The following is a 25,297-nucleotide window of genomic DNA, read 5'->3' as shown; positions in this document are numbered from 1 at the left end:
GGTAGATCTTTTTGCCTCCACTCAGAACACACAGCTTCCTTTGTTCTGTTCCAGACTGCCATGTCATTTGGCATGGAAGACTGATTCCTTTTCTTTTCCTTGGAAGCAGATGTTTCTTTATGCATTCCCTCCTCTTCCTGTACTTCTAAGAGTCCTGCAGAAGATTCAGCTGGACTCGTGAAAAATTTTGCAAGTGACTCCCTTTCAGCCAAGACAACACTGGTTCCCTCTCTTAATGCATCTGGCCAGGGGCAATCACCACAAGTTACTTCACTGGTTGGATCTCCACACACAGGACAAGGGGTCTCTCAGCCATCCTCAGTTGTCCACTCTTCAACAGATACCGTGGGTGATAGGGTTTTGATCCCTTTCAGGCACCTCTTTTCTGTGGACGTACTCAGAGTTTTACAGGAGGCAAGGAAACCCTCAATCAGAAAATCTTATATGTTCAAATGAAAAAGATTATCTGTCTTGTGTCATGCTCATAACTAGGACCCTTTTTCAGTGGGGGGTCCCTCTGGTCCTCTCTTATTGCTATGAGTTGCTCCAATCTGGCCTCCCTATTCTTCTGTGCACCCCCATTTGCCAGCCATTTCTGCTTGTCTGCCCTTGAATCCCTCTTGGGCTTCTTGTTTTATAGCCAAACAATTTCTTAAAGTAATCCTGCATATTAGGCCTCCAAGGAGACCTAATTCTTCTTCTCCGTGGGAGCTTAATTTTGTTTAGGAAAAAATGAGTCAGGCTCCGTTTGAACTTGCAGATTTTGCTTCTTTGCAACACTGTACCTAAAAGACTGTTTTGTTGATGACTCTTACTTCTGTTTGGAGGGTTTTTGAGCTCCAGGCCCTTATGGCTATTCCTCCTTTTTTTTTTTTTTTTTTTTTTTTCACAGAAACAGGGTGTCCCTTCATACTATCCTTCCTTTATGCCCAAGGTAGTCGGTACAACAAGTCCCTTCCTTTTTTCCTTCTCCTCAGTCTGCTAGTGAGTGGGTCCTGTATACCTCAGATTTGGACAGACAGCTCAGGTACTATTTGGATAAAACTAAGGCCATTTGTAAGTCTGATCAGCTTTTTGTTTAATTTCATCATAGGATTTTGGGTTTGGTTGTTTCTAAGCAAACCATCTCCTCCTGGATATCTAAGGCTGTTTCCTTTTGTTATACTTTTCATGGCAAATCTCGGTCTACTTCTGTTAGAGCTCATTTCCCGAGGGCTGCTGCATCTTCTGGTGCTTTCTACAAGTGGTTGTACATCAGTTCCAACCTTGAAGCTGCTACCTGGTTTTCAGTGCATACCTTTACTAAGCATTGTAAGTTGGATATTGTATCTAGGGCCATCAGAGGTTTTGTTGAAACCATTTTATGTCAGTTTGTTGAGGGGTCTTTTCAGCCGTCCACCTCCCTTTCTGTTTCTTGAGCTTTTTATTTATGTATTTGTTTATTTATTTATTGGCATTTGATTACTGGAATAATCCACTGGGCCAAGAAAGCCCATTTTCAGAGACGCCCAGGGGAAAAAAGCTCCAAGAACATGTTACAGACTGGGACAGTTGAACAAAATATCACAGTAAACATACTAGTAAAGTTAAAGAAAAACATAAATTAGCATATCGAAACAACATTGGCAAAAATAACATAGGTTACATCAACAAGGGCAAAAGATGTACAGTTGAAGAAAACATAATTGTACATGTGGGAGCAACATCAACAGAATAGCATATGTCACTTCAGCAAGCATAACATTTAGGCAGTTGTCGTGAACCCTTTTGTTACTGTATCTGAGATATAGACTAGAAAAGTAAGTGAGCGTAGTCAAAGGATGTCAGGTTTTGAAATAGGGGGATATGGAGCAATTACAGCTCCAAATGGATGATAGGTAGTTATGCAAGGAAGATTTAAAAGTGGCAAAGTTTTGATCTGATCTGAGAGTTATAGGAAGATAGTTCCATTTTTTGGCCATAGTGTGGGAATAAAGAAGTTGGCCAGCTGGGAGTTTTGAATTAGGGACTTGTAGCAGATGCTGATTTTCAGATCTAAGGGGTCTGTTGGGTTGGTGAAAATGGAGGAGAGGGCAAGACATAATGAAGGTTTGTATATAAATTTGTGTGCTGTCATTAGCTGAATGTAGTAAAGATGGTGTGGTAATCAGTTTAGAGAGTGTAATGAAATACAGTGGTGGGTAGAATAGGAAGTGTTTGTTGAAAATCAAGCACTTTTATTATAGCAGGTTTCTAGTTTGGACTTTAGACTGGAGGTTAGGTTTGTGAGTAGTGGAGCACAATAGGTTAGAGATGGTAATAGACAGGTGATGGCTAGGGTTTTGTTTATACATCACTTTTATGTCTTACGTTCTGTGTGGGGAGCATAAGTGTGACATATGGTGCATACAAGATCATTAGGCATTTGTATACTATCCAAACATCTGGTTGCCCTGGGTGTGAGATCCCTTCTGTTTAGGATACTGCACCAGTGAAAAGAAGGACTGCTATGGTAAGATTTTACACAACTGTGCTTTCTGATACTACTGCATTATGATTTATCAAGGCCTGTAGTGCTCCATACTTTTGGCAACTGAGGCTCTGCCACTACAGTGTTATGGTGTGACAATGTCTGTCTGTGCCATGCTGATGGCAGCTGTGGCTCAAACACTATTGCATTATGCAGTAACAAAGCATGAAATATTCCATGCTGATGGTATTTGAGGCTTTTCAATATTGTATTATAATGTGAGAAAGCTTAAGAGTTCCATGCTGATAGTAAGTGAGGCTCTGACACTACTGTGTTATGACGTAACAGACTGTATTGTTTCCTGCTATCAGCCGAGAGCACTGCAGGTTGTTCTGGTGTACCATAGCCTATCTTTTCTAAGCTGAGGATAACATAGATTCTGACACCCCTACATAATTATGTAACAAAGCCTGAGGCTTCGTGCTAATAGCATCTGAGGCACCAATGGCTATGTGTACCATGCTGAAGGCAACTGCTGCTGTGACACTTCTTTATTGTGATACAAATGCAACAATTCCTGTTTCTTCCATGTTGTTGGTAGTTGAGACTATCTCATTCTAATGTTTTGTGATATAACAAAGCCAGTGTGTTTCTTGATGGTAACTAGGGCACAGATACTATAACACTATGATGTAGCATAACCTGTCAGTCCCAAGTTAAGGGTAAATGAGGCTCTCTCATCACTATATTATGATATAACAAAGACTGTGTGTTCTATGCTGCTTTAAATCAGACTCTGCTTCTACTGCACTATGATGTAGCAAAAGCTATTGTAGTCCATACTGGTGATAACTGCAGTTCTGACACAACTGTATTATGATGTAACAAAGTTTGTGCATGGTAACTGTAGTCCTGACATTACTGTGTTATGATGCAACAAAAACTGGTTCACACACTTCTGTGCTATGACTTAACAAAAACAAAAACACAACGGCAAAACTGAAACCAATAACAATACAATAAAAAACTGCCACAGCACAGATGTAAAGCTAAAACAGGCATGGTACCACAAAATAAGTGAATGTTTGTTTGTTTGTGTCTTTCGGCTTTTCCCGGTTAGGGGTCGCCACAGTGGAATTCCGGTCTGCTAATGATTGGCAGTAGATTTTTATGTGCTGGCTTGCCGGGCCTAACGCACAACCTTCAATGAAGGAACGCCCATTTACGCATATCGCCACACAGAAGATGCTCTAACTGAGAATCGAACGGGCAACATATAACTGTGAGGCGACAACACTACCACAGCACTTTACACATATTGCCACACAGAAGACGCTCTAACTGAGAATCGAATGGGCAACGTCTAACTGTGAGGCGACAATGCTACTGCAGCACCACCACTTTTAAAATGGTTTTAATGAAAAACTTAAGCGCTTTCATCCTTGAAGTACAAGACTTCTTCAGAAGTAACACATAATTATCAATTCAAGTTTAAATAGCCCATCAAGCAGTCACATGACATAAAACCTTAAAAATTTAAAAAGATACACATACCAAAAACCCTACACAATTTAAACAAATCTAACCAGCATACATATATAACAAACTACCCATCTACTATTGTAACCAATCTATTAAAAATAAGGCAAGTTTGACAGTAAACCAATACAATATTAAATCTACCTTTCAAGAACATTTTGCTTCAGCAGACATGTTACCAAACAGTGCTCGTTCAGTCCTAGACCGCTAAAAGCATTAAGGTAGAGTTGCCAATATAATTCTCTTTCTTCTAACCAAATAATGTAATTTCCACCCCTGCTATTAGGTTCATAGGTTCATAGGTAAGTACTAGGCTATCTTCCCAATGGCATTTATAAGCCTAGCCAGAATGTGTTGGCTTTCGCCACCCCCTTAGATTAGTTCCCTGTGCCTCTGTCCAGCAGAGCCATTAATTCCCTGTGCCACTGTCCAGCAGAGTCACTGCAGTGATCCCCGGGGTAAATTTTCTGTTTCCCATCCACCCGTTAAGGTTTCCCTTGAAGAGTGTTAGTGAGGGGCTCTGCCTGATGTATATTGGAATCCTGTTCCAAAACATGGGGAGTCTCTGGGACAGGAATCTATCCCTCCAACATGTCCTATTTATTGTTGTGGTGAGGTTTAGATCTCTAGAGTGTGTGGCTCTCTGGGATTTGTTTTTTTTTAAGTGGAGCATGTCCATCAAGTCTGGGTTGGACATCGCCTTGTATGTCAGGCAGAGATCACCTATAAGTAAGCAGTATGCAACCGAGTACAGCTGGAGTTTCTTGAGTCGGGCTGCATAGGTCATCTGTTTGAGGCTAGTAATCCTCTTGGTGAGGTTAGTAATCCTCTGGGTGAGGTATTTTTGTGGTCTTTCCAGCTGTTGCAGGTGTCTTGTAAGGTACATCCCAAATGGGGCATTGTATTCTATGATGGGTCTAATGAGTGATGAGTAGAGAGGCACAATAACCTCTTTTGTTCTAGATGCGAACCCTTTTGTGATTAGGTGGGACACATAGAAGGATTTTCTAACCACCTTGGCAATATGATTATCAAAGGACAGATTACTATCTACTTGGGTCCCCAGATCCCATATTACATTTTCTGTATTTAGGGGACTACTACCTATGTGGTAGTTTGCGGGTACTTTGTTTTTTCCAAAGGTGATGACTATGCACTTTTTGGCATTTAGCTTGAAGCCTTGACTTTGACACCAGGTATCTGTCTCAGTGAGACCCATCTGAAGGGTGTCTGTATCAGCTGGAGAATCAGTTATGACCCCTAGTTTGCAGTTGTCTGCGAACTTGGTCAGCCATAGTCCTCCTATGCTTGTCTGTACCTCTGAGAAGTATATACCGAACAGGAGGGGTCCTAGGACTGAGCCCTTGGGGACGCCACTTGTAACCAGTTTAGAGTTGGACGTAGAGCCTGCAACTCTTACCATGTGGGTTCTATCCATGAGCCAGCTGGCAACCCATCTCATGACGTAGGGGGTTATGTTCAAGCTGGTGAGCTTGTCTATAATACTAGAATGGGGAATGGTGTTGAAAGCCTTTTCAAGGTCTAGGTAGGCTGTGTGGACCTCCTTTCCCTCATCTAATGCCTTGGTAACTGTCTCAAAGAAGTCCACCAGGTTTAGGAGGCATGATCTGCCCTTAACAAAGCAAAACTGGGTAGGGTCCAAGGTTTGGAGGTTCCCAGTGTCTCTGTTAATGAGTTTCATGATGATGCATTCCATAGCCTTGCAGACCAGGCTAGTCAGGCTTTTAGGCGATAGTTTCCGGGGTCCGTTGTGGCTCCACCTTTGTGGAGTGGGATAACTGTTGCTGTGCGCCACCCTGTGGGTACATAGCCTGTAGAGAAGCTGAGTTTGAACAGTGTGTTTAGGTGGGGGGTTAGTTCATTTTGGAGCTCTTGTAAGACACAGCCTGGGACACTGTCCAGTCCCATTGAAGCTGTGTTTTTGGCTTTGGATAGTGCTGTTTTAACCTGTATGTTGGTGATTGACAGGGCCCTACATTCTTCTGGTATGATTATAGGCCCTTTAGGAGGTGAGAGGGGGGGTGACTTTTGCACTAAACCTGACTGCCAGAATGTTGGCAATATCAGTTGGTTCAGTGTATTTTGTGCCATTCTGCACTAATGCAGAGCAGATCTGAGAGTTTCCACTTAGGTTCTTGACATAGCTAAAGAATGCTTTGTGGTTATCTCTGGAGTCACTGGCAATTTTTCTTTCAAAACTAGCCTTGGATTATTTAATGAGGGATCATAGTTTCTTGCTGATACTGATCAGGAATGTCTTTCCTTCTTATGATTTTACTCTTTTCTGTACTAGTTTCCTCCTTCTGTTGTATAGCTTGTTTATGGCAGGGGTCCACCAGACTGGTTTCCTTTTCTTGGAGGAGTGAGTCTTGGTTTTACTTGGGATAGCACGATCCATGCATTCCTGCAGATGCTCATAGAGTGCCTTTGTAAAGGTTTCAGCAGCTTGGACAGCATTGTTCTTTAGCATAGGGGCTGTGAACCTTTCCACCTCGGTCTTAAGTAACGTGAAGTTTGCTTTTGAAAAGTTTTTCATGGTGGTTTCCTTGATTGGGGGTGGGGGCAGAATATGGATATCCAGAGTGATTAGTCTATGGTCTGATCTAACCAGTGAAGGGTTGACCTCCGGTGTGGAACATCGGTTGCCCATGTTGGTGATGCCCAGGTCCAATATGTTGTTCCCTCTGGTGGGGTTGTTGACCAGTTGATCCAGGGTGTTCGAGTTTATAAATTCTAGGAAACGTTGGGCAAGGGAGTTAGTACTTGAGTAGTTTTCCCGGTTTATGTTTGGGTAATTGAAATCACCCAGTATTAGGGTGTTTGGTAGGATCTTCATATTTCCCAGTGTCTCCAGAAATGCGGAATGGGGGTCCTGGGCCATGGTGGGTGATCTGTAGCAAGCTACAATTTGGATTGCAGTTTTTCCCATTGTTAGTTGCACATGGATGATCTCTGATGCATTGTGCTGTGCCACTAACCTGGAGGTGTGGGTATCCTTGGTGAATATGGATACACCCCCCGCCTTTTGTGTTTCAGTCCTGGTTCTGTGGCCGAAAGGTATGGTATGAGTTATAGCCTAGTAGTGCTGGGGTGCTCTCTGGAGCCTTAAACCAGGTTTCTGTTACTGCACAGATGTCGATGTTCTCCACACTGAGGAGGGCCTCGAGTGCGTGCATTTTGAGGTTTAAACTTCTGGCGTTGAGTAGCATTACCCTCAGTTTTTGGTTACTTGTGAAATTTATGGTGGTGGGTTTGTCTTTTGAGCCTTGCCTAAAAAAGGCACTATGGGGGTGGCAAGAGCCTTGGCCAGTAATCGAAAGCCTAAGGGTGACAGGTGCAAGCCATCTCTTGTGAAGCAACGTGGCTTGTCATCCCAGGCAGACAGATACTGGATCCCCTTTGAATGACACCAGAAACTTAGCCAATTGTTGAAATTGATCATCTTTTTCTTTATACTGTGGCATCATTCTTGGTGAGGGCAGGATGCTACTCAGGGTCAGGTCATACCGGCCTGGGCTACATGATCAGAGAGCTCTTCCATATCTCTTTTCATGTAGTCCAGGGAGGTACGTCTCAGGTCATTCACACCAACATGGACAATGACAGAGTTGTATTTGTACTTGTTCTGGAGTGACCTGAGTGCTTGTGTTATGTGGCGGATCCTGGCACCCGACAGGCAGCTAACTGTAACCTTCTCCTTGTCCAGCCCAGTTAATGGGACATCAGTGTGCCTGACTATAGAGTCACCTATTACTAGTGTGTTGGGTATGTTATTTTGCGTTAAGGACTGTGATTGTATGGCACACTGATTATGTGAAGTATGTTTCATGGTTGGTGATGAGGTGTGGAGGTTGCTTGGATGTCTGCTTTGGAGGTCTCTGTTGCTTTTGCAGATTTTTATTTAGAGCCTTCGAGTATGTTTTCATGTATTCATGTGTGTTATTTGCCGGTGTTGGTTTATTAGGTCTATGTGAGACTGGTGGTGTGTTACAAGTATTACCCTTCTCCTCTTGACTGTCAGTTCCAGTCTTGGGTTGAGAGAGCTTTTCCTGCAGTTTGGTGTATAATTGCATCTCTCGCATATATTAGTGTTTGGTGGTAGGAGGAGATGGTTGTCTGTGTACATGAGGCAGTTGCAACATTCCCTCAAAATGCCCATATTCACCAGTTGGACTGGGGAGTACACCGGAAACAGCCCTTTGGACATGCCTGAATAGGTAGAGTAAGCTGTTTTTCTGATTGGCTGGTGGGGATGAATAAAGATCCTTGTCCTTCTGGACAGCATAGTGGGGGGTATAGTGCTAGGGTTATTTAGTGCTTGCTATGAATTTTAAGCAAGTGTTTGACTGTGAAATTAATGATTTGAGTGCTAAAGTTGAAGGTTTGTCTAGTTCCAAGGGAAAAAATGAAGAGTAGACTTTGTGGAGCCGAGAATAGTTTACCTCTAGCTAAACAGAGCTGCCCAGTGCACAAAACACAAATGTGGTTTTTATAGCAGGGAAGTGAAAGAGATAGAAATTATCCCAAAATGGCCGATAAACTACTAACTTCTGGGCTGCAACCACTCCTCCAGGGAAAGATAGGCTGCTCAAAGCTCCCCTCTCTCACAGGTGAACAGAGAAACTCCCTTCTATCCAAGTAAGGTACGGGCTACACAGAAACTTGTAACACAGCCCTGGATTCAGCAATAACCTGAAAACTGAACTATACTAGTTCAGAAAGACATGAAAAAGTATTTTTTTTTTTCAGAAAATAGAGCAGATACAATCAAAACTAGCCCAAAATGGCCAATAAACTACTAACTTCTGGACTGAAACCACTCCTCCAGGGACAGATAGGCTGCTCAAAGCTCCCCCCTCTCTCAGGTGAACAGAGAAACTTCCTTATATCCAAGTAAGGTATGGGGCAACACAGAAACTTGTAACTCAGCCCTGGATTCAACAATAACCTGAAAACTGGACTATACTAGTTCAGAAAGGCGGGTAACAAGTATATATATATATATATATATATTTTTTTTTTTTTTTTTTTCAGAAAATAGAGTAGATACAATGAAAACAACACTTTAAATGCACAGAAAATGCTATCACACTTTAGTGTGTAGCCTACAACAGTTAAATAGATTATTTAAACACAAAAATGACTTAATTCAAGTGCAGGCAGCAAATAAGTACAATATGTAGCAATAACAAACTTTTTAAATCACAGATTCGCTAAAAAAACTGGCGTTTTAGACGGAATTAGTTAAGACAGCAAGAAAAGCAGAAAAATTATACTTAATCACTTCAAAGTCACTATTTTGTCTCTCTGCTGCTGTAGACTCTGCAGAACACCTGGAAGGCACTTGCTGACTTGAATACAAGCGCAAAAACTGCGCAAATGGGGTTGTTATAGCAGGGAAGTGAAAGAGATAGAAATTAGCCCAAAATGGCCAATAAACTACTAACTTCTGGGCTGAAACCACTCCTCCAGGGACAGATAGATTGCTCAAAGCTCCCCTCTCTCACAGGTGAACAGAGAAACTTCCTTCTATCCAAGTAAGGTATGGGCAATACAGAAACTTGTAACACAGCCCTGGATTCAGCAATAACCTGAAAAGTGGATTATACTAGTTCAGAAAGATGGGAAACAAGTATATATATATATATATTATTTATTTATTTATTTTTCAGAAAATAGAGCAGATACAATCAAAATAGCACTTTAAATGCATAGAAAAAGCTATCACACGTTAGTGTGTAGCCTATAACAGTTAAACAGATTATTTAAACACAAAAATGACTTAATTCAAGTGCAGGCAGCAAATAAGTACAATATGTAGCAATAACAAACTTTTTAAATCACAGAAACCCAAAACAAAACTGGTGTTTTAGGCGGAATTAGTTAAGACAGAAAGAAAAGCAGAACAATGATAATTAATCACTCCAAAGTCACTCTTTTGTCTCTCTGCTGCTGTAGACTCTGCAGAACACCTGGAAGGCACTTGCTGAGTGGAATACAGCACAAAAATTGCGCAAATCTGGTTTTTATAGCAGGGAAGTGAAAGATAGAAATTAGCCCAAAATGGCCAATAAACTACTAACTTCTGGGCTGAAACCACTCCTCCAGGGACAGATAGGCTGCTCAAAGCTCCCCTCTCTCACAGGTGAACAGAGAAACTTCCTTCTATCCAAGTAAGTTATGGGCAAAACAGAAACTTGTAACACAGCCCTCGATTCAGCAGTGACCTGAAAACTGGACTAAACTAGTTCAGAAAGGTGGGAAACAAGTATATATATATAAATATAATTTTTTTTTCAGAAAAATAGAGTAGATACAATCAAAACAGCACTTTACCCAATTAGCCAGTTAAAAAGATCAAAACTGATCCCTGTTCCAGCAGTCTTCAATCAGACAAGTTCTAACTGCACAGTCCTGCCACTAGGGTACAGAGAAACCTTCTCCAAAAAAGACGGCCTGGATCAGTGCACAAGTTATACAAACAAAGCTAGATCCAGCCAGCCTGAATCTAGTTTATGCTACAGCAAACAAGAGGTACCAATTTCAGAAAGAAACAGTTCAAGTAAGCATGCACAGTAAGCCTTTAACCAGAAATTCCCAGCTCAGAAGGACAGAATCTAGCCTCTCCTCCTACAAGAGTGCAGACCACAAACCTTTTTAATGTAAAATAACTGGCCTGAAGCCCAAGTGCTTAACCCAGAACTAATACACTTTTAGAATAACAGACAATGAGCCTTCAATCGGCAGTTCCCAACTTAGAAGGATGTACGCTACCTGTCCTGCCACAACAGTGCAGACCACAAACCTTCTTAATGTAAAACAACTGGTTTGAAGCCCAAGTGCTTAAACCAAGGGCTTTAGAATAACAGTTACAATTTAATCAGGCTACTAACAAGCAGTAATAAAGGCAGCAGAATAAATTCAATTGAGTACTTTTAAGAAGAGGCAAAATACGATAATAAAGTAGGAAAAACACAAATACAGTAAAGTAGATGAAGTGCAAATTTATTTATTTTTTTGGAGAGGGAGGAAACAGAGCAGTTTAAGATACTATAGGGGAATGTCCTTCCAAAGTGCTCTCTCTGTACACCACAGAGGAGATGGGACCGGTAGGAGTATCTAAAATCAAAATATGATCTCACTGTACTCAGATGAGTGAGCAAATGAGATGGGTCCAAGAGGAGTGTGCAAAAACAGATTTACAGCAGGGGCAGGCAATTCCAAAGCCGCCAAGAATAACACCACAACAGGAAACAGGGAGGGGGAGTGGGGAACTAACTGCAGAGAGACAGAGACACACAATATTTACTGAATCAAAGACACACAATATTTACTGACTCAAATCTTAAATAAGTGCAGAGAAAAGTATACTTAAATCAGCTTGTGTCCAGTTGATATATGCAGACAAGTCTCAGTAGCCAGCAACTCCAATTAAAATGATTAGATGTTATTTGCTCAAGGAAAAAAAACTTAAAGTGATGGTCAGGATTGGCCATAATGTGTTTTGCCAAAGCATTAGTGTTTTTATTGTTCCTTATGTCATGAATATGCTCATAAATACGTTGTTTAAAAACTTGCTCTGTTTTCCCAATATAATATGCCCTGCATATCTGACATAGTGCAGCATAAACCACATTTTTGAAAGGCAGTTATATCTATCTGTCATGTTAATCAACGTATCATTCAAGATAAATTCCACCCCATCATGATGTATTTACAATAATGACAAAAAAACACATTTTGTCATACCCCTTAACTTGGTGCAATTATTCTTTTAGATGTTTCAACTATATCCTTTAAACATCTACCCCTTTGATATACAATAATAGGACCCTCCCCTAGCTTAGAACTTACATTAGTATCATCTTTAACTGTCATCCAGTTTTTTTGCATAATCCAGCTTATCAAGTCACTAACAAATAACATCTAATAGCAGGCGTGGAAATTACATTTTTTAGCTAGAAGCAAGAGAATTACATTGGCAACTCTACCTTAATGCATTTAGCGGTCTAGGACTGAATGGGCACTGTTTGATAACATCTGTTAAAACAAAAATCTCTTGAAAGGTTTATTTTATATTGTATGGATTTACTGTCAAAATTGCCTTATGTTTAATAGATTGGTTACAATAGGAGAAGGGCAATTTGTTATATATTTATGTCAGTTAGACTCATTGTATTTAAATTGTGTAGGGTTTTTGGTATGTGTAACTTTTTAAATTTTTAAGGTTTTATGGCATGTATCTGCTTGATGGGGTATTTAAACTTGAATTGATAATTATTTGTTACTTCTGAAGAAGTCCTGTACTTTAAGGATGAAAGTACTTAAGTTTTTCATTAAAACCATTTTAAAAGGTATACATTCACTTATTTCATGGTACCGTGCATACTTTAGCTTTACATCTCTGCCATAGTACTTTTTATTGTATTGTCTATGGCTTAACAAAGCATGTGTGTACTAAGCTGCGGATAATTGAGGCCGTGACACTAATGTATTATATGCAAAAAAGATTCTGTGTTTCATGCTGATGGTAACAGGGGATCTAACATTACTGCCTTTTGATGTACTCTATGCTAATAGTAACAGAATCTCTGACACTTCTGTATTATGATGTAACAGAGATGTGTTCTATTTTGATTGTTACAGAGACACTAATAATACTGTATTATGATTTAACAAATGCTGTGTTGCATACTGGGTCCCACCTGGGTCAATAATTCTTAGGACGGTGCAGTGGTGCATCAGTAATGTTGTTACCTCACAGCAAGAGGGTCTCTGGTTTGATTCTCGGCTGGAGTGCCTTCTGTGTGGAGTCTGCATGCCCTCCCTGCATTCGTATGGGTTTTCTCTGGGTGCTCTGATGTCCTCCCATGTTCAAAGACATACATCTGGAGTGTTTCTCCCTGGGCTTCTGCTGAAAATTGGCTTTGTTCCAAGTTGGACTTTCATGGTTAACAAATATTGAATAAAAAAAAATAATGCTGATAGTAACTGCAGGTCTGGCTCTATCTTATTGTGATGTAATGGTAGTTTTCTGTGCTGATAGTAACTGAGGCTTTGACAGTATTGTATTGTATTGTGATATAACAAAGCATGTGCATTCCATGCTAACTGTAAGTGAGGCCTAGATTGACTCCATTGTGTTATGATGCAACAAAGCCTGTAGTGTTCTACTCTTATGGTAACTGCAGCTCTGGCCCTTCTGTATGGCAATGCTGCATAGCCTGCATGTTCCATGCTAAAGGTAACTGAGGCCGTTAAACTACTGAATAATGATATAACAAAGCCTGTGTTTTCCATTGTATCTGAGGCTCTGACCCTGCAATATTACAATTTCTATAAGCCAGTGTGTACCATGCTGATGTACAAGAGCCACTGACCCTGTCATATTATCATGTGTCAGAGGCTGTTTGTTTCTTATTGATGGTAACTGAAGCTCTGAGATGAATGTAATATGAGTTAACAAAGCCAGTGTGTTCCAAACTTATTCTGAACTGAGGCTCTGACACTACCCCAATATGTTGTGACAAAACATGTGTGTTCCACACTGTGGATAACTGAGTCTCTGGGTCTATTGTATTATTATATAAGAAAGTCTGTGTATTGCATGTGGATTACTACTGAGGCACTGATACTGATGTATTATGATATAACAAAAAACATTTCCATGCTGATGGCAATAGAGATCTTGATACCACTATATTATGATGTCTGCATAGTTCCTTGATGATGGCAACTGAGGCTTTGACTGTTCTGTAATATGATGTAACAAAGTCTGTTTGTTCCATACTGATTGTAAGTGAGGCTCTGACAATACTGTATTATGATATAACAAATCCTGTGTGCTCCATGCTGATGACAACTAAGGTTCTTACCAGAGGTGCCGGAAGCTGTTGAAGACTGGGAGGGGGCAGAGGGTAAGAGGGGCACTTAGTGATCTAAAATGGGCAATATTTTAAAACTATTTACTACCACAACATAGGTTCACATGGAGGACATTTTAAACTTAGCAAATTTCCCTTTTGGTGTTTGAATTAACATTTCCTGATTGGTCTTACCTATCTAAGGGGTGATAACTGTATATTAGCCCTAGTGAGAATAAATGTGATCATACTATAGATAATTTGAAGGGACCCATGTAAGGGATGCAGCATTTAGGAACTGCCTCTTTCCATTAGTGGCATGAGGGGAAATCCTGGAGTACATTTTCTATTACCCATCCTTAAATCAGAGTTGCATTTGAATGTGGACAGGGATGAGCTTTGTTTTTCTTGAATGGATAGTCTGTTCTGGAACAGTGGTAGCCTCTGTGATATGCATGCACCTCTCCACAACATTCAGTTTAGATACTTGGACTGAGTATTTCTGATGACATTTGACTTGCTGATGTTCAGTGGGTCCATCTGTATTAGGTCAGAGGATGCCTTGTATGCCAGACACTGTAGGATACTCAGTACATACCTCTCAACCTGGAAACATCAAAAATCTGGACAAGGCCCACGAAAAATAGGTAAAAATCTGTACACTGATTAACATATAATGTGCATAAATATTTACACACCCACCTACACCAACTGGATTGTGGGATACCAACTTTCAAACGTAAACTGAAGAACAGACAACCAAAATATGGCACCAGAGTCCCCCTGCAGTCATTCCAATGTCTCACTACCTGGCTATTTTGCCCCATTTACCATAAACACTAATGTGTGCATACTGCCTTACTTTTACAATGATTATTTGGATTTTATTTTTACATTTTACAGCACAATGCACAAACACAAATAGACATCTGCTAAACAAAGCAATACTGTCTCACAATGAAAATAGACGCAACATTAAAACTTCTCTGCCCTTGAAACTCACATTCATTGAAACAGCATTGAAACCCACACCACATCCAAAGAAAATGCATCTGGTCAGTGAGGGACAAAGATTACCTTTGGGCTGTTTTCAAACCATTGGCCCCTTGCACACAAAACAAGAAACATACGTGTTCTTTTCTTTAATACACCTTCCTGACTTTATTAAATTATATTCCTTGTATAATACAGCACACTTGTTAGAGTGCATTTTAAATTTATTGTTTGAACATTTTTCCAGTAGGCTGTACTGTTGGCAATGAAACAAAATGCATGAACCAATAATGACAAAACTGTCCAATTCAGAACATTTCCATCATAAAAGTCTACTTTCACACCCACACTATAAATATAATGACAGTAGTATAAGCCATAGACATGTTGCACAGCTTCTCACACTTATTTTTAATTTCAGGGTTTTTTTTTGGGGGGGGGGGTGGGGACAAAAGGCCAAAAACCAGAAACACATTTTAAACATTGCTTGTATAATTTTGGAAAGTTGCTAGAATAAAATGCTGTATTACCACCATGCATTTTACTGGCAAGTCTTGAACCCTATGCACTACAGTCAGAACAACATACCACTATGCCAAATAAGCAGCTTCCTGAAAGATAGGAAGAGAAAGATAGGAAGACTGAAACTTAAATGGCTATCATTTAGTGAATTCAATTCTCACTTCTCACAATAGCTCTCAACCTCTTAGCACAAAAAACTGGACAAAGCCTATAGTGGGAGAATACAAATTCAGTTCTCACTTCTAACCATAGCTCTGAACCTCTTAGCACAAAAAAACTGGATAAAGCCAATAATGGGGGAATACAAATTCAGTTGTCACTTCTCACCATAGCTCTCAACTCTTAGGAGAAAGAACCTGGACAAAGCTCACAAGTGGTGATGGCCAGGGACTTTAGGCTGTTTGTACCTTGTACCCAAGCTACAAGGTTTGAGCCTAAGTACCTCTAGGTACCAGGTGTATTAAAATGGGGGCATTTACACACACACACACACACACACACACACACACACACACACACACACACACACACACACACACACACACACACACCAAGAACAACTAGTTTAGTTAATTTAACACTTCATTAATTGTAAAAGTGGGGAGGCTAACCCTCCTCCTGGCTCTATGGTTCCAATTCCATGCAGATGGTGCCACTACTGTGTTAAGATCTAGAAAAGCATGTGTGTATTCTATGATGATAGTAGCAGATGTTCTGTTACTACCACACTATGATGAAGCAAAGCCTCTGTGTTCCAAGATGAGGCCTGGATACCACTGTGTTATGATTTAGCAAAGACTGTGAGTTTCATGGCAGTGGTATCTGAGGCTCTGACACTAATGTCGTTTGATGTAAGTAATGTGTTACATACAGGTGGTAGCAGAGGTTCTGAATCTATTGTATTATGATGTAGTAAAGCCTGCAGTGTTCCAAGCTGATAGTATCTGAAGCTCTGACACTGTATTATGACTTAACATAACCTGTGGTTTCCATGATGATGGTAACTCAAGATTTAACACTTCTGCATTATGATGTAACATATCATGTAGTGTTAATTTCTTAATCTTAACTGAAGCTTTGGCAATACTGTGTTATGGTGTAACAATGCTTATGTCTTCCATGCTGATGGTATCCAAGGCTCTGATTCTACTGTATTATGATCTAACCAGAGGACAGTCTGTTCCATGCTGATGGTAATTGAGGCTCTGGACCTACTGCATTATGATGTTACAAACCCTGCACTTCTCCATGCTGATGTAAGTGAGGCTGTAGCACTAATATGTTGTGATGGTACCAAAGCCTGTTGTTTTCAGTGGTGCTGGTAAATGAGGCTCTGTCTCTACTGTGTTATGATGTAGCAAAGGCTGTCATGTTTCATGCTTATGGTCACTGAGGCTCTGATACTTCAGCATTACAGTGAAAGAAAGCCTGTTTGGGCACAGGTTTTGTTATATCATACCACAGTTCTGTCAGAGTCTTAGTTACCATCAGCGTGGAATGCTATATGCTTTGTTACATTATGATAGAGTAGTGTTAAAGCCTCATTTACAGTCAGCATGGAATAAACAGGCTTTCTTATTTCATTATACAGTTGTGTGACTGCCTCAGTTACCATCACCATGACACTACCATATTATAAAGTAACAAACCCTGCACCCAGGATACAGGGTTTAATTCCTTCTACCTCCATACTCTTCCTCCATGTGTATTTGCACAGCCACGCATTATACATCCCACCCCTCTGTTTTGGCAATGTGATTGTTATCATACAGGCAACACCTCTCAGAGTGTTTGCATCATCTCTCTATCCTAACATCTTTCTGCCAATTTCCTTTTTCTGTTTGCAACTACCTCAACTTCAGTATTATTCAATTATTTAGTAAAACAACCACCAGTGTAACAAAATCAAATAAATCCAAAACACTGGAGCAACAGAGGAAGACACCAACCAAAATTAGCGTAAAAAACTTCCTTACTCAACGCTTTCATCTCAAGGACTTCTTCAGAAATAAAAATGCATACATTTACCACACTTTTTATACAAACACCATGCCTCTCCCAAAATCTCAATTAAATACTAAATCAATTAATTAATCAATTAAGCAACAAATCAGCATTTAAATTCACATTTGTAACTTGATAGTTAACATACAAAAATATAAAAATGCAACAGTTAAAACAAAGCAAATATGCTTACTATCCACTATCTGTTAAAAAAAAAAACATTAAATATGAATTCATTCATTTAAATCTGGGGGATTATCAGCCCCAGTCTAAGCTGCCATAGTGACTCTTTCCTTTCCACTCTATTTTTTAAGTTGCCTCCCCTTAAGTCAACCACAATATGTTCCAGGACAGCAAAGGAAACATTTTTATATTACTACATTGAATGGAATGTCTCTGAATAATGCATTTTTATCATCCTTCATCTTAATAGCATAATAATGCTATTTAATGCATTTGCTCAGATTCCTAGTAGTCATCCCTACATAAAATGCAGTGCAACCTGAACATAATGCAATATACACTAGATTGGTAGACTTACAGTTGAATCTCCCAGGTTACACTGATAGTATGATTTAAATGAAGTAAATTAATGTAAGGTCCTTCATAAATATTTCTACAAATGTTGCAATGAAGACATTTATACATGCCGCTGGGCTTATCAGTAACTGGCGTAGCTACTGAAGTCTCATTTGTTTCAAGCATACTCTTAATAGTATTAGATTTTTTTGTATTCAAGAGTAGGTTTATCACCGAAAATGTTACAAAGTTCATTATTACCGGAAATAATTTTCCAGTTATTAAAGACTACTGATTTAATTTTATTACTGTCTATAGTCATATTAATAATACATTTAGGTGTAGTCAAAAATGAAGTGGGGGGTAGAATGACCAGTAATATTCTTAACACAAAGCACCTTCTTAATAATAGGGGGAAACCCTGATTCTCTTCTCTCCATAATATTACTTCTCACTTCTTCAAGTAAAGACAGTGGGTACCCTCTACACAAAAATAAATCACTAATAAATTTGACTCCCTTAAGACATAACTTGTCAAATGTGGTCATACGTGATACTCTAATAAATTGACCTTTGGGCAAGTTTCTCTTCATATACATGGGATGGTTACTACTGAAATGTAAATAATTATTAACATAAGTAGCCTTTCTAAAAATATGACTAGAAAAGCATCTATCTAATAAATTCCACTCCAGACTCACATCCAAATAATTTACATTATTGCTGTGACCACTTAAAGTGAATTTCATAAAGTCACAGCTTGCATTAATTTGTGTTAAAAACAAAGAATGTTTATCAGTAGGACCTTTAATTATAAAAAAACAAATTGTCAATGTGCCTACAGTAATATAAAATATTTGAGAAAAGACTGATAGTAGGTAAGAGTTCTTTCTCCCACCATGCCATTACCAACACTAGGCCCCATTGCTACACCAGGGAGCTGTTTATAACTTTTCTTGTTAAAAATAAAGAAATTATTATCTAATAATAGTTCCAACAAGGAACAGCATGTTTTTTACTGAAGATTCAGACCAAGTAGTGTATTTAGAAAGAAACTGAGATATAAATTCTACCCATACCTCTAGTCCCCAATTATGTCAATGTAATAATCTCATTCCCCTACCTTCATTTTTCCCATGGTTCCATTCTCTGCCCATTTTTATGATATTTGTATAATATATTATAGTATATTTTATTATACTTTAAGATACTCTAAGTCAAATCTTACAACAGATAGCTACATTTTAGCTTGCAATTGACTGAGCTGAAACACCAAATTTTAGTGCCCTACACTCGCATACAAAAAAAAATAAATAAATAAAAATGGATGGCTGCTTTCTTCTCCCTATTCTAGCCATACTACCGGTCTGTTAAGAACTTTAAAACTAACATACTCAAACAAGTTGTGATGCCCCAGCACTGGCCCAGTAATCAAGGAGCCTCAATCCTCACCACTGGCAGCAATTGGGGTGTACACACTGGTAGGATGACAAGTACACACACAGTGAAGTGCAATTTCCACTAAGAGCTCACAGAGACCAGATTCAGTCTGGGGCTGTTTTTTCCCTCTTTCTCCAGATGTCCAATAAGACTCCCCACTGGCACAACATTAGGGTTGAGATCTCAGCTGAGTGGCCAAACCAAGACCTCCAGCACCCTTTCTGTCCACCCAGTGCTTTGTGTCCCTGCCCAAGTAGCTGACATACACACACTTTGAGGTTTTATTTATACATGCGAGTGCACACACACACACACACACACACACACACACACACACACACACACACACACACACACACACACACACACACACACACACCTGGGAAAGGCTGGCACATTTTTACTAGTTATGCTCCCTTCTGCCCAGACTATAAGGTAGTTTCCACCGCCACCAGCTACTACTTATCAGCTACTTTAAGGCCCTTAGCAAAGGGTGGCCAGTCCTACTGTGTAATGTTACTATTAATCCAAATGGCAGTTTGACCAAGAGCAAGGCTATTAGGAGTGGCCTGCACAATGTCACCAAATAGATATGTAAGTATTTTCATAGCATAAATGTCTCACAAATATCAGCCACAAAGACAGATTTAAATAAATTTAATAATAAATATTAAAACAAACAAGAAAATACTCAGTAAATCATCACAGTAACCTCAGAGTTCAAAGTCACAGGAAATATGTAAAACAACATTGCAGGATAGTATCAAATAAATGCAGAAAACATCTAAACTAATCTTTACTATATTCCTTACTGAATCTAAACGAAATGACCCTACTCTAGACTTGCCCATAGCAAGACAAGTGCGGTGAATTAATCTTTTACCTGATGTTGTTGTCAGGTAAGACAGATACAAAATGCATAGTCACTGTTTCAGATAGTTCTTAAATTAATATCAAATATTACAGCTGTGATACTTGCAACCTGACATCACTTTTTGTCACCTAACTTCAGTTTCCAGGCTCAAAAACAACCATTTCTAGAAACTGCTAGCAATTAACTTCTCCCTGTGAAAATACATAGCCTTCAGGGTTTGCAGATCCTGGAAGTCATAAAACAATATATCACCTTTACATCTCAAGCCTAGTAAGTATCTCTCTTTCAAGGCAACACAGAGAGTGCCCTACTGTAGACTTACTGTCTCCTGTTGACTGAAACTGAAAGATAACATCTCTTGTTTATGGCTCAGCAATAAAGTACTTCCGTCATAACTGTTCTTAAGTTTTGCAAGTTCATCTCCTGTTAAAATACATGCAAACAATCACAATAGTGTATAAAAATATCTCTTCAACACACGTCTATACAATAAGGCATACAGTTCTAATACATTTGTAACACAGGTATATGAATCATATTGCTATTCAGAAATGACACAGAACCATTTACAAAATTTCAGATAGCTGGGCTAGCAGTATTTCCTTCTGTCACACTTCTATATAAATCATATTAATATCTACAAATGTCATAAAATTATTTGCAAAATTCAGGCAAGCTTGGCTGGCAATATTTCCTTTTGTGACACCCCCCCCCCCCCCAGTGAAGACTCAAGCTGGTTTTTCAAGTGAACCTTCCAAAATGTTGCTTGAGAGGCGTGACTATCTGGGAATACACTACCCCAGACCCTGTCTTGAGATTCCAGCTGCCTTGACATTGTTGAACCCAGTACAGTGCTGTACTGTCCTATCATATGCCTGAAATCCTAGGCTCCACCATAGTAATTTGGGATTTGGCTGGTTGCCTCCCTATAGCAGTAGATCCCCCTCAGACTCTTCCTGCCTCCTATTGCCAATACTTAGCACCAGGGCCTCCTTATCATGGTAAGGTTTTATCATGTTAACATGATACAGTTTGTGCCCCTGTCTCCTGCCTAGCAATTCTGCCATGTAGTTACCATCACTGACCTTCCTTACAACTTTGAAGGGTCCCTTCCAAGTTGCCCACAGGAATGGGAACCATTACTTGCTGCCCTACAGCATACTCTCTTGCTTGAGCATTCCTGTCATACCAGACCTTTTTCTGCTGTTGGGCTTCTGATAGATTCTCCTGGGCCAAGCCCATGAGTTTCTTGAGCTTTGTCTAGAGGTTTAGGACATATGCCACAACAGACTCCTTGTGTGATTCACACTCACCCCCCCATTCATCTTGAATCAAATCTAGAGGTCCCCTCACCCTATGCCCATACAGCAACTCAAAAGGTGAAAATCCTGTGGATTCCTGGGGCACGTCCCTGTAAGCAAACAACAGATGGGGCAAATAGTTGTCCCACTCCCTCTTACACTGGTCTGCAAATGCCAGTAGCATGGTCTTTAGTGTAGAGCTTAACCTCTCAACCAGACCATTAGTCTGAAGATGGTAGGGGGTGGTCTTCAGGTGCTGCACCCCACAGTGCTTCCACAGACAAGCCAGCAGATCTGACATGAATTTGACACCTCTGTCACTCAGTATTCCTTTTGGGAATCCTACCATGCTGAAAATCTCTAACAAAGCATTTGCCACCTTGTCTGCCTCAATGGTGGACAGAGCCAACACCTCAGGGTACCTGTTAGCATAATCTACTACCACTAGGATATAATTTTCCCTGTGGAACCTGGGGTACTCAGAGGCCAGACAATATCCATAGCTACCCTCTGAAATGGTTCCTCAATCACAGGCAAAGGCATCAAGGGAGCTTTCACTTGTCTCCTGCCTTGCCTACCTTTTGGCACTGCTTATAGGTCCTGCAGTACCCTGTTAATCTCTAAAAATCCCAGGCCAATAAAAGTTCACATAATACGTCTCTTTGTACATTTTATGCCCAATGACCTGCAAAGGGAATATGACGGGTTATGGCTAGAAGTGCCAGATGGTAGGCTGTGGGCACTACCAACTGCTGTATTCTCTCACCCTCTAGCCATCCCACAGGGGTCCACTCTCTACACAGTAATCCTTTGTCCCAGTATACAGATTCCCCCTTCCCTTAGGAATCAGGTGTCTCATTTGTTGCCTCCCTCAGGCCTTGTAATGTAGAGTCTGAGAGATGAGCTTGTCTCAACTCTCTCTTTGTAACCCTTCCCAGCTCCCCTTCCACAGAAAGTCTGGTATTCTCTGACAGTGATGTCTCACTGTCAGCCTGGGTACTGCTACTCACGTCTGCCCTTGTAGTCACTCTGTCCAAGCCAAGGGAACATCAGTACCCACAAGCAACTGTGGCTCACCTTCAGTCTCACTGCTACAGGGTGGCTCCTTCTCTGAAGTAACCACCACACCAATCCTGGCTTCAAGTCTGTGGTCTCTCTGGGTCTCCTCCAAGCTATAACACCCACATGCTTGACTCCAAGCCTGACTGCATGTCACTGCATGCACACAAGGTACTGCATTATCAAAATCATTCCCTATCAAACATCTTCAGAGATATCCTCAAACACACCTACTTGCTGCCTTCCTTTTCCACCCTCCCAGTCAAGGTGAACCCTAGCCAAAGGTATTTGGAATGGGGTCCCTCCTAAAGCTCTGACTGGAGTAGATTGCCCAAGCAATTAGTGCTCCTGTTTAACCACTGCAGGCTTCACAATGGTTAGGTCAGAGGTTGTGTCTCTCTTAGCAGTGGCCTCTTTCCTATTTGCTAAGATAGGATATAACCTCTTGTGGTAGTTTTGTACCCTTGTTGTCACAAGACACCTTACTGCTGGCATTCTGTTATTCCACTTACTGGTTCTCCCACCTTTTGTTCCCTACCTTGCCTCTGTGGACAACCATATGCTACATGGCCCCACTGGTTGTATTTAAAGGTTATATCCTTTAGTCCTGGATGCGTACTTGACTAGTGGCTTCCCCTGCTACTGGTGGACTCTATTGCGGAGGGTTACACTGCCTACCATGGGCTTCCTTAGACCCATGAGCAGCACTGGGTATCGTTTTCCTGTGCAGTGATGCTCTGCTTGCTAGGTATAGGTCTCCCTTCTTCCCCAACTCATCTGCAGTATTGCATTGCCAATCTGCTAACCAGATTCTCATGCCCTTACGCAAAGTGCTAAGGGCTTGTTTCCTCACCAAAAGGTCTGACAGCCATTCAAAAGTGGTGACCTGACATCCACTCACTCACCTAGGAAAATAACTGCTTAGTTCAGCAATATATTCACGCATACTTTCATCTGCTTTGCATCTATGCCCATGAACTTTTTTCTATAAGCTTCAGGTGTTAACTTAAAATACTATAAAAGACAATTTTAACAGTATTGTAATTTAAGCAATCAGTATCAGACAATTTAGAAATAGCAGTTACAGCTTTACCATAGAGTAAGCAGGTAAGGAACTGTACTCAGAGCTCCTGGTCAGCATTATACTGTTTACATACCCTTTCAAACATATGAATAAAACTGTCAAAATTATCCCCCTCTGTAAATTGTGGAAGAAATCTACTGACCTTTGTGGCTTCTAGGGTTTGGTTACTCCCTTCCCCATTACCTCCATGAACCTGGTGAAGAATCAACATCTGCTTCTCATGTTGCCTCTGCCTTCTCATTCTACTCAGCTTCCAGACATCTCAAATCTGTCTGCTGCTTCTATATCCATTTGTTTCTCCTGCCGCAATTTCTCTGCTGATTCTATTTCCAAACATTTGGCATCCAGCTCAAGTCACTTGAACTCCAGACGGATTTTTAAGTCCTCTGTGAAAAGGCTGAACTGCCCATTTTCTGAGAGTTGTACCTCCACAAGGTCAGTCTGATTGTCCTCCTGATTGCTTGTCCATGATGCAGCTATGGGCAAGGCTGCAATCATTTCTGCCTTATTCAGGTTGACATGCATGTGGTGCATTAGCCTGGCATGTCTCAGCCAACTTCATCCTTGTAAGCTTACCATACTCCTCTGCTAACATCCTTGCCTGCTCTCCCTGACTAACTAAGCTAACAAAAAAAAAAATAATAAAATAATTGCAATATGAAACTCTGAATGTTCACTGTGTGGCTGTCTGAGAGTACAAACACCTTCAGTGACCACTGTTTACAGGCTACAGGAATTCAATATCCACGCCACTACTGCAAACCAATTGATATATGATGTGGATATTCCATCACTGCCCACCAATTAATATGAGATGCCCTAGCACTCACCCAGTAATCAAGGAGCCTCAGTCCTGGAAAGGCCACATAAATACCTCACTAAAAGAATCACAGGCCTAAAGCAGATGCCCTACGCTGACCGACTTAAAAACACCAGCTATACTCTGTCGCATATCGTCTACTCAGAGGCGATCTGTAAAAGAATCACAGGCCTAAAGCAGATGCCCTACGCTGACCACCTTAAAAAATGCCAGCTATACTCTGTCGCATATCGTCTACTCAGAGGTGATCTCTGCTTAACATACAAGGCCATGTCAAACCCAGAGCTGTTGGACATGCTACACTTAAAGAAATCCCAATCCCTCAGAGCCACATGCTCCAGGGATCTAAACCTTGTCATCACAATAAACAAAACATGCTGGAGGAATAGGCTCCTGACCCAGAGACTCCCCAGACTCTGGAATAGATTGCCTATACATGTCAAGCAGAGTGCCTCTTTGGCCCTCTTTAAAAGGAACCTTGACAATTGGATGGGAGAAAGTAAATTCACCCCGGGGATCACTTCAGTCACCATGCTAGACAGGGGTCCAGGAAAGTAAATAGTGTGGGAAGAAATAGCCAGGGAATTGTTATGGCTAGGCTTGTATAGGCCCTAAGGCTGATAGCCTAGTACCAACCTATGAATCTATGAACCTCACCACTGGCAACAGTGGGGGTTGTACACACTGGGAGGATGACAAGTACACACACAGTAAAGTGCAATTTCCCTTAAGAGCACACAGAGACCACAGTCAATCTGGGGCTGGTTTCTCCCCGTTTCTCCAAATCCTCAATAAGACTCTCTACTGGC

The sequence above is a fragment of the Protopterus annectens genome, chromosome 4.part1, assembly GCF_019279795.1.
Source record: "Protopterus annectens isolate FY-2018-M chromosome 4.part1, PAN1.0, whole genome shotgun sequence".
NCBI classification, from domain to species: domain Eukaryota; kingdom Metazoa; phylum Chordata; order Ceratodontiformes; family Protopteridae; genus Protopterus; species Protopterus annectens.
This window is presented reverse-complemented; position numbering follows the sequence as displayed.